Genomic DNA, 8,899 nt, shown 5'->3' on the forward strand with positions numbered 1-8,899 from the left:
AATATTTCAGAAATATTATGCTATTATACTAATTTTTAACAGACTTGGGTTTCTGCTGATTTGCAAGCCCAAATGAAACAGAAATGTTTTGCTAGCAGCGACTAGTATTATTCATAGAGCAATTTCAGTAACTTCAACGTACATTCATAGTATTTATGTGTATTTGAAATACCAAATGCTGGCTCTGTTGGTGGAGCAAGTGACTCTTGATTTTGAGGTTATAAGTTTGAATCTCTACACGATGGGTGTAGAGATTGGTTAAAAAATAAAATCTTTAAAAGTTTTTTTTTTTTTTTTTTTTTTTTTTAATGGTGTTCCTGTGTGGCACAGTCAGTTGCCTGTCTAACTCCTGGTTCAGGCTCAAAGCGTGATCTCAATGTTGTGAGACTGAACCCCATATGGGGCTCTGTACTCAGTGTGGAATCTGCTTAAGATTCTCACTGCCGGGACGCCTGGGTGGCTTAGTTGGTTGGGCAGCTGCCTTCAGCTCAGGTCATGATCCCGGCGTCCTGGGATCGAGTCTCGCATCGGGCTCCTTGTTCTGTGGGGGGCCTGCTTCTCCCTCTGCCTCTGCCTGCCATTCTGTCTGCCTGTGCTCGCTCTCTCTCTCTCTCTCTCTCTGACAAATAAATAAAATCTTTAAAAAAAAAAAAAAAGATTCTCACTGCCTCTCCCTCTGCCTTTCCCCCCTGCACATGTGTGTCCTCTTTCCCCGCCCTCTGAAATAAATAAATAAATAAATAAATCTTTTAAAAACTTTTAATATAAAAATAAAATATCAAATCTCTCTTCATCCTAGTTGAGGTTGAAATTACCTATATTTTTCTTTGGGACATATCAAGTAACTGTCAACTTCAAGAGTTTTTAGATAATTGTAATCTCAATAATTACTTGACAGATTTATACAAGCCTATCTAAATGATAAAACTGAATTTTGAGGAAACATGGTAGGATAGTAGCTTCTGGGTTGAAATGTATATATCAAGAATTCCTTGACTTAGTCCCTACCTTCCTCTACAATGCCCACTCTAAAGGCCCAGTTACTCCCCATCTCCCTACAATGCCCCTCTCTGCCCTACCTCACTACTACACACACAAAGACCGAGAACTGAAAATACCCTTAGAAGTAAGCTGAGGCATATCTGTTTCCAGCTTCTGGGAAATTTTTCTATTATGTAAGACAAATGGAGCTGAAGTGACTGTTGACATCTATTTTTCTATCTGGAACTTAACCAAACCTATCATCATCCCTGTCTCACTGTCTGCCTTTCTAATTGTGGTCCTTATACTTCTGAGTATGTTGCAGGTATGTCCACCTGCCTCATTAGTACTTGTTTTTACACATTAAATTGAATGCTGGGACTTCCAGAAAACAACAGGGAAGAGATGAGCATTTGAGTATAGGGAGGCAACAGAATTTTGCTTTGTATTACTGGAGATATAGTCCCAATATATAAAAAGATTTTAGGGGGGGAGGGCAAAAATAAGAATGACCCTAATACTCCGATGGCTCACAGTATCAAAGAATCAAGTAGCATAAATAGAAAGTGAATAATGCTTTCACCGAAATCCTGAAAGGCATAATAGAAGAATATCTCCAAGCCCTGGAAATTGAGTTAAATGTGTATAATGATATGCCTTCCAATTGTAATAAACTGTACTAAAGCTAAATCACAATCCCAATGTATTGGCAAACACTGGGTCTAGATGTATCTTTCTTCATTTCATGAGGAGTAAACTGAAAAACAAGAACAGACCTCAATGACAGCTGGGGTGTTGCTCAATATGCAAAACTATTTCAGAATAAAAGTAGTGTTATGTGACTATTATAACTCAGAGGAATAGAAATATCTTTAAATGATTAACCCTTGAGTTAGGAAAAAAGTTTAGAAAAAAGTAGTATCTACAATAACATATATAAAGATGTGGCATCTGGGGTGCCTGAGTGGCTCAGTCAGTTAAGCATCTGACACTTGGTTTCAGCTCAGGTCATGATCTCAAGGTCATGGGATTGAGCTCTGCCTTGTGCTTCACCTTCAGCGTGGAGTCTGCTTGATATTCTCTCTCTCTCTCCTTCTGCCCCTCTCCATCAGCAGCTCTCTCTCTCTTCCACTCTTTCAACCAAATAAATACATCTGTTAAAAAAAAAAAAAAGGCATGGCATCTATAAAATAGGCACAGAAAGATATAAAAAGAGAACAAGTTATAAAGAGAAGGTATGATCTTTCCCGACGCGGCTTGCGTGGAGTTAGCTTGTGGGTCTGGGAGATCCGAAAACTGAGATCTTCTTTGCGCCCCGACAGCTGCACCCCACGGCTCTGCAGCCGTCACCATGCCACAAAATGAATATATTGAGTTACACCGGAAGCGCTATGGCTATCGTTTGGATTACCATGAGAAAAAGAGAAAGAAAGAAGGTCGAGAGGCTCATGAACGTTCAAAGAAGGCAAAAAAGATGATTGGTCTGAAAGCTAAGCTCTACCATAAACAGCGCCATGCTGAGAAAATACAGATGAAAAAGACTATCAAGATGCATGAAAAGAGAAACACCAAACAAAAGAATGATGAAAAGACTCCACAAGGAGCAGTATCTGCGTATCTACTGGACAGGGAGGGACAGTCTCGAGCTAAAGCACTTTCTAATATGATTAAACAAAAACGAAAAGAGAAAGCAGGAAAATGGGAAGTTCCTTTACCTAAAGTTCGTGCCCAGGGAGAAACAGAAGTATTAAAAGTTATTCGAACAGGAAAGAGAAAGAAGAAAGCATGGAAGAGAATGGTCACTAAAGTCTGCTTTGTTGGAGATGGCTTTACTCGAAAACAACCTAAATATGAAAGATTCATTAGGCCAATGGGCTTACGTTTCAAAAAGGCCCATGTAACACATCCTGAATTGAAAGCCACCTTTTGCCTGCCAATACTTGGTGTAAAAAAAAAATCCTTCATCCCCACTATATACAACTTTGGGTGTTATTACCAAAGGTACTGTAATTGAGGTGAATGTGAGCGAGTTGGGCCTTGTGATACAAGGAGGCAAAGTTATTTGGGGAAAATATGCCCAGGTTACCAACAATCCTGAAAATGATGGATGCATAAATGCAGTCCTGCTGGTTTGACAGCAGTTCCAGACAAGTAATTCCTTATAATTACTGAAGACTACACACCAATCAGGAAGACAACCATTCCTGTGGTGGTTCTGAATACTACCAAATAGCCTTACATATCTGCAGTCATCAAGAGAAGCATTTATTCTTTTGTGAAAAACATTAAAATAGACATTTATCAAAATAAATGGTCTTTATTTTTGTCTTTAAAAAAAACAACAAAAAAAAGAGAAGGTATCAGATGAACTTACAAGTCAATAGCGGTGAAGATGGAACTGGATGGGAGGAGAAAAGATCACACAACAATTGAAAATTCAGAGAAGACTAAAATCAATATTGGAAAAAGCAGAATGTTGATACAAAATCAATCATGGGAATAGGAATAACTTTAAAATCAAAGAGTGTTAAATATTGTGAAAAAGGCTGTTTATAAAGGACATACAATAAAGAGAAAGATTTTAAGTTGTAGGTATTTAACAGTTGAAACAGAAGTGATACTAAAAGATGTCACTGAAAAAATACTTCCAGCATACCGATTAAAAGGACTCATTATGTTTGAAGAAAAGTTGACAAAATTCCAAATCATGGAAATATGTCTCATTATAAAGATGAATAAAAATATCATAAGCATTTGGACATGAAGTCTAAAGACAAAGGACTACAAATCAGCAAAGTATAATGCTAGAAGATAGTAAAGCAATGTATAGGAGTATCTAGAAAAGAACTCCATAAGTCAAGAATTTGAAATGTGGGTTAGGTAGACGGTAAGAGAGAGATATAAACATTTTCCATGGTATGTAAAGTCTTAGAAAATGTCACCCTACTATATTTTGTATCAGTTAGTGACTGATGCCTGATAAATCAGCCTAAAATTTGGTGCCTTGAAGACTCAAACATTTATTATTGCTTATAAGTTTACAGTTCAGCTGGGTAGTTCTCTAGAGCAGGGCTTCTCTGTGTTTGTTTTGGTTAGCCTCCTAATGCATCTGCAGTCAGCTAATGAGTTGGCAGAGGGTTAGGATAGCCTCACACACAGGTGGTAATTGTTGTCTGGCTATCAAATGAGACAGCTGTGGTGAGGGAGCCATGCACGTTTTGTCATTTAGCAGGCTACTCCTGGCTTACTCAAGTGGTCGTTTCAGAGCTCAAGAGTCAAGTACACAAGACTTTCTGAGTCTTACCAGTGAGAAATGGTGTGTTTCATATACATCAGGTCTAGTGTGGTCCAGGCAAGTCCTCGACCACAGGTGAGGTGTGGCTCAGTATGCACATAGCTCCCAGTAGTTTTGACTAGATCACCACAGAGAATGATAATGGCAGGCTGGTAATTGAAGAAAACTCTGAAGTTAGTGGGGTACCAACCTATACTTTGCACGCTTCAGTCGGTCTTGATGTGGAATGGGCAACATGGACATGATTGAGACCCAGATAATCCAGCACAGCAGACAGCAGTATGTTTACCATGAAGAGGGTGACATGGGACCAATGGAATGAATATCTGTTTGTTAGTGTACTCTGTTATAGTCAATAATTTATGATATAATTGCCCAGGAGTTGTGATGGTAGCATACATGGCCAGAGGGAAGGTGGTATGGGCTTGGAGTCCTGTCAGTCCAATATTCGGGGCATTATTGAAATTTGAGGAATTAAGTGAAAGAATACAAAATCTTGCTAATTAGTCTGGGCCTGCTAAGAAAGGAGATTGGTTTGAAAGCTAGGATTGAAAGTACTACTTCTGTATTTGGAAAACACAAACCAAGGGTAGTGAGACTGAGGAAAAAGTCAAATGAGGCAAGGAAAGAAGCAAAGTGAAACAGTGGGTATAGCGTCACAAAAAGTAAGATGAGACTTGGCAGGTCACAGAGTAAGGGTGTTTACTCAGCATACAGGTGTTGTCTGAAAGGTAAGAAAAGAGAAGCTGAGTTTTCGACAATTCATTGAGGAAGAAAGGAGGGGGAATCTATCTGTCTAACTCTCTCCCATTCCCTGTTTCCCACTGGCTAAGTTTCACCCATGTTTCTGGGATTCTTCATGCTGTAGGTACTCAGGAAGCTTAGATGCCATTCCTACTGCATGTCATTTCATCGGAGTTCAGAAATAGATCACATGAAGTGAATAAGCTTTAAGAAGGCAAACAGCACCTTTAGAATAAAGGAAACAAAGTCTGAGGAGTCTGAGGAGGGCTCACAAGGTTTTCATCCATTCTTGTGGTTAGGAACAGTGTCATGCGGGCTCTCAGTATTGAGGTTTCAATTAATCTCATAGATAACCTTCTGGTCAACCACAGCAGCATGATTAGAGAGCTCGAGGGTGGTGATAATGATGGAGTGATAGGGCTTGGTTACATCTAAGGTAGCCTCAAGGACTAAGAAAGAAAATTCCTGCTTGGACTTCATCATTATCAATACCATTATTAGACCTAGATCTATCGCTTCTATTGGAAAACCAATAAGCTGTGTAGACTTGTACCTAGTTAGAGAGCTTTTGAATCCACCCAAGAATAGTATCGATGGTGGGGCACCTGGGTGGCTCAGTCAGTTAAATGTCTGCCTTTGGCTCAGGTCATGATCTCAGGGTTCTGGGATTCAATCCTGTGTCAGGCTCCTTGCTCAGTGGGGAGTCTTTGTCTCCCACTGCCCCTTCCCTTGTTAATGCTTTCTCTTTCTCTCTCAAATAAATAAATAAAATCTTGAAAAAAATAATATCAATGATTAAATCACCAGTAGTGTAGTGTCCACAGGACCAGTTTCTGCCCCATCTTCCTTGTCAGTGGGGAAATGTTATAGATGGAAGAGCTGCTAGGTCTACTGTTTTCACCAATAACCATGAGGTTTTTGAGTAGCAATCTTGCAGTGGCAGGCAGTATTTTCCTGATGGGACCACCCTTTCCTGGTTCTTAACATAAAGCAGATACAAATATTAGAATATAAATTCCTAAATATGTATCAAACCCAATTATTTCTCTGAGTCATACAGGTTCAACTCCTACTCAATAAAGTTCTTTATTTCTGGCACTGGAAGACATTCTTTTTCTGCTTTTGAGTTGAGCGATGCAGAATAAACTGCAAAAAATCTGGGTATTCTAATTGTTGGGAGTAAGGTGTGTAGTGGTGATGAGTTTCCCTTCCTTCGATTAGTCTACATTTTCACGAGAAGCTGCTGAAGGCACTCTAATTCAATTGTTTGAAATACAACATTTACCATGAATTACCATATATACAGAGTATGTTCCTGAAATCTCTTCTGTCTCACTGATGGTCTTCCCTATTCTTGTGCCATTGCTCCACCATTTTATCATATCTTTAAAGGAAATTCAGATATTCTGCAGAGTAATTCACCACTTGTTGTTTTTCACATTTTAAAAAACATTCTATATGTTCCTGCTCATATACTTGGGAATCAACTGTTAGGTTGTGATAAGTGTTGACTAACTGCGGAGAAGTTACCATGTTACAATAGTGAATCTTTCCATACAGGGACACTGTTGGAGGAGGTTTTCAGGAGGATATGACCACCAGTTGACCCTCAAGCTGGACGTCAGCAAGTAGAGTTCTTACTTCCATCCCTCCTTGGAATGTGTGTTCCACCCACCATTCCAAAACTAGGAGTTGTTTCAAGGACATAGCTTTGAGAGAGTGAGGTGTTGTTGAGACCATCTGGACTGACTGATGGTTGAACCCAGTTAAGATCTCTGAGGATTCTAGCAGGTGGGTGTGGAGATTTACTGGTCTCATGGCTGCCTAAGACAAGCCTCATACGTAAGTATCCTAACTTTTGAAATCTGCCACCTACTAACGTGGAGTGGTCTGCTTCTTTGTTTAGTTTCTCCTTGTTCTCCATGCATAGGGGACCATTTGCAAATCAAGAAACACATCATGTCTTTCTGTTTATTCAAGTTTTCTTTTATATTCTCTAGTGAGGTTTTACAGCTTATTTCTCTAAGGTTTTGCACATTTGTGTTGACATTATTCCTAATTAGTTCATGGGCTCTGTTGCTATAGTGAATTGAATCTATTTTAAAAAACTAAATTTGCTAATCCATCATGGCTGGGTTATGGGAAATCTGTTCATTTTGTTGTTGCTGAGCTTACCTGGTTACTTCACTGACTCTAAAAGTTTTCCATTTGATTTATCTGGCTTACCTAGGCATAAGATTATCTTCAGAGATGGCAGTTTCATTGCTTTTATTCTGATCATTTTAACTTTGATTTGTTGATTCTTCCTTGGCCCTGCGTTGTCATGCTGACTGATAATAACACTAATGGGCATCCTTATCTTTTTTCTGACTTAGTGGAGATAACTCATATTCCACAACTAAATATAAGGTTTATGTAAGTTTCTTGTTAATGGCCTTTATTAAATTCAATTTTATTCCACTGTTAGCTTATTGGTGGTTTTCATGGGAAATGTGTGGAATTTTATTTAATTATTTTTTTGGCATCTGTTGTCAAGATGCTTTGATTGTTTATAATCTTTTATTTAATAGATTTCTTAATGATAAACAATAACATTCCTAAGATAGATGCTATTTGGTGGTAATATACTATTCTTTTAATTTTCTTGTGAATTTGATTTGTTGAAGCCTTCTTTAAAAATTTTGTTTCTCTATTTATAATGAGATCTTTTTCTTCTATGTTGATATCAAGGTTATGGTGGCATGGAATCTTACACTGAAAGAGATAAAAGCAAAGGAAATACACTCCATTTAGGCAACAGACATTATTAAATAAGTAAGAAAACAGAATCTGAAAGCATAACATGTTATGGCTGAAATAACCAATATGAACTTGACATAATAAGCAAATGATTTTATTATAGGGAAAAGATAAAGATTATTTGAAAATAGCGCACACTATATGTATGTGTATATATGTATATATTTATTTTTATATGTATATATTTATGTACACACATATATTTATTAATATAAAATATACATTATATATATTTCATAAATATATATATTTATGTGTTCAGAGAAGAATACATAGTCATATTTGTTCTTTTTATAACAAAACAAACACAAAAAAGCAGAACAGTAATAAATATGAATTCAGCAGTTAACGAATTATAGAACAGAAACATCTGTAGCATTGTTAAGTAAATTCAAGAATTAGCTCTCAGAAAAGCAAAATCATAAAATAGAAACATCATTGCCAAGTTGAATCCAGAAAAGTAGACAAAAAGAATTAAAAAGAGTGCTATGACACCATAAATCAGTGATTTTTAAAATTAGAGAAAAGAGCTATGTATGGCCATGAATTCAAAAATCTAATTAAAGTAGATACTTTTCTGAGAAATTGTAAATAACCAAAATCAAGGTTAAGTTGATAAGCTGAAGAAATAAATATTAAAAAAAACCTTTGAACAGTACAAATAATTGACAAGAACCAAAAAGCTGTGGGTCTGGATGTTCTTCCCAGCTTGAATTATTTCGTGCTTTGAAGACATTATATCAGCTGTCATAAAACATAGAAAGAAATGAAAAACTCTCCAGTTCACTTTTGAATCTAGGAAACCCTGATAACAAATCCAGTCAAATGTAACAGAAAGGAAAAAGAGAACAACTTATACATGTAGGTGCCAAAATACCAAATTCAGAAGTAAATTAAGAGAATACTGTAGCAAGAACAACTCGTTTTTATTTTGGGGATATGAGGATGTTTTGATTCAGTTATATTACATTAATATATTAAAGGAAGAAAATGGAATATTTTAAGCTTCTGATAGAATTTTTTAGAAGATGACAATGAATATTATTCTACCAAAAGTCTACATATGTACTTAATGAAAAA

The 8,899-nt window shown here is 37.0% G+C and overlaps 1 pseudogene across 1 annotated transcript; it reads left to right on the forward strand.

The window, feature by feature from the left end:
- The first annotated feature begins 2,229 nt into the window (after window positions 1–2,229).
- Window positions 2,230–3,170, forward strand: LOC111138852 (annotated as a pseudogene). Its single transcript, XR_002640059.1, has one exon. The product of XR_002640059.1 is annotated as a ribosome biogenesis protein NSA2 homolog pseudogene (transcript).
- Window positions 3,171–8,899: the final 5,729 nt, after the last annotated feature.

The sequence above is a fragment of the Enhydra lutris genome, unplaced genomic scaffold (assembly GCF_002288905.1).
Source record: "Enhydra lutris kenyoni isolate GAN:26980312 unplaced genomic scaffold, ASM228890v2 scaffoldscaffold4, whole genome shotgun sequence".
NCBI lineage: Eukaryota > Metazoa > Chordata > Mammalia > Carnivora > Mustelidae > Enhydra > Enhydra lutris.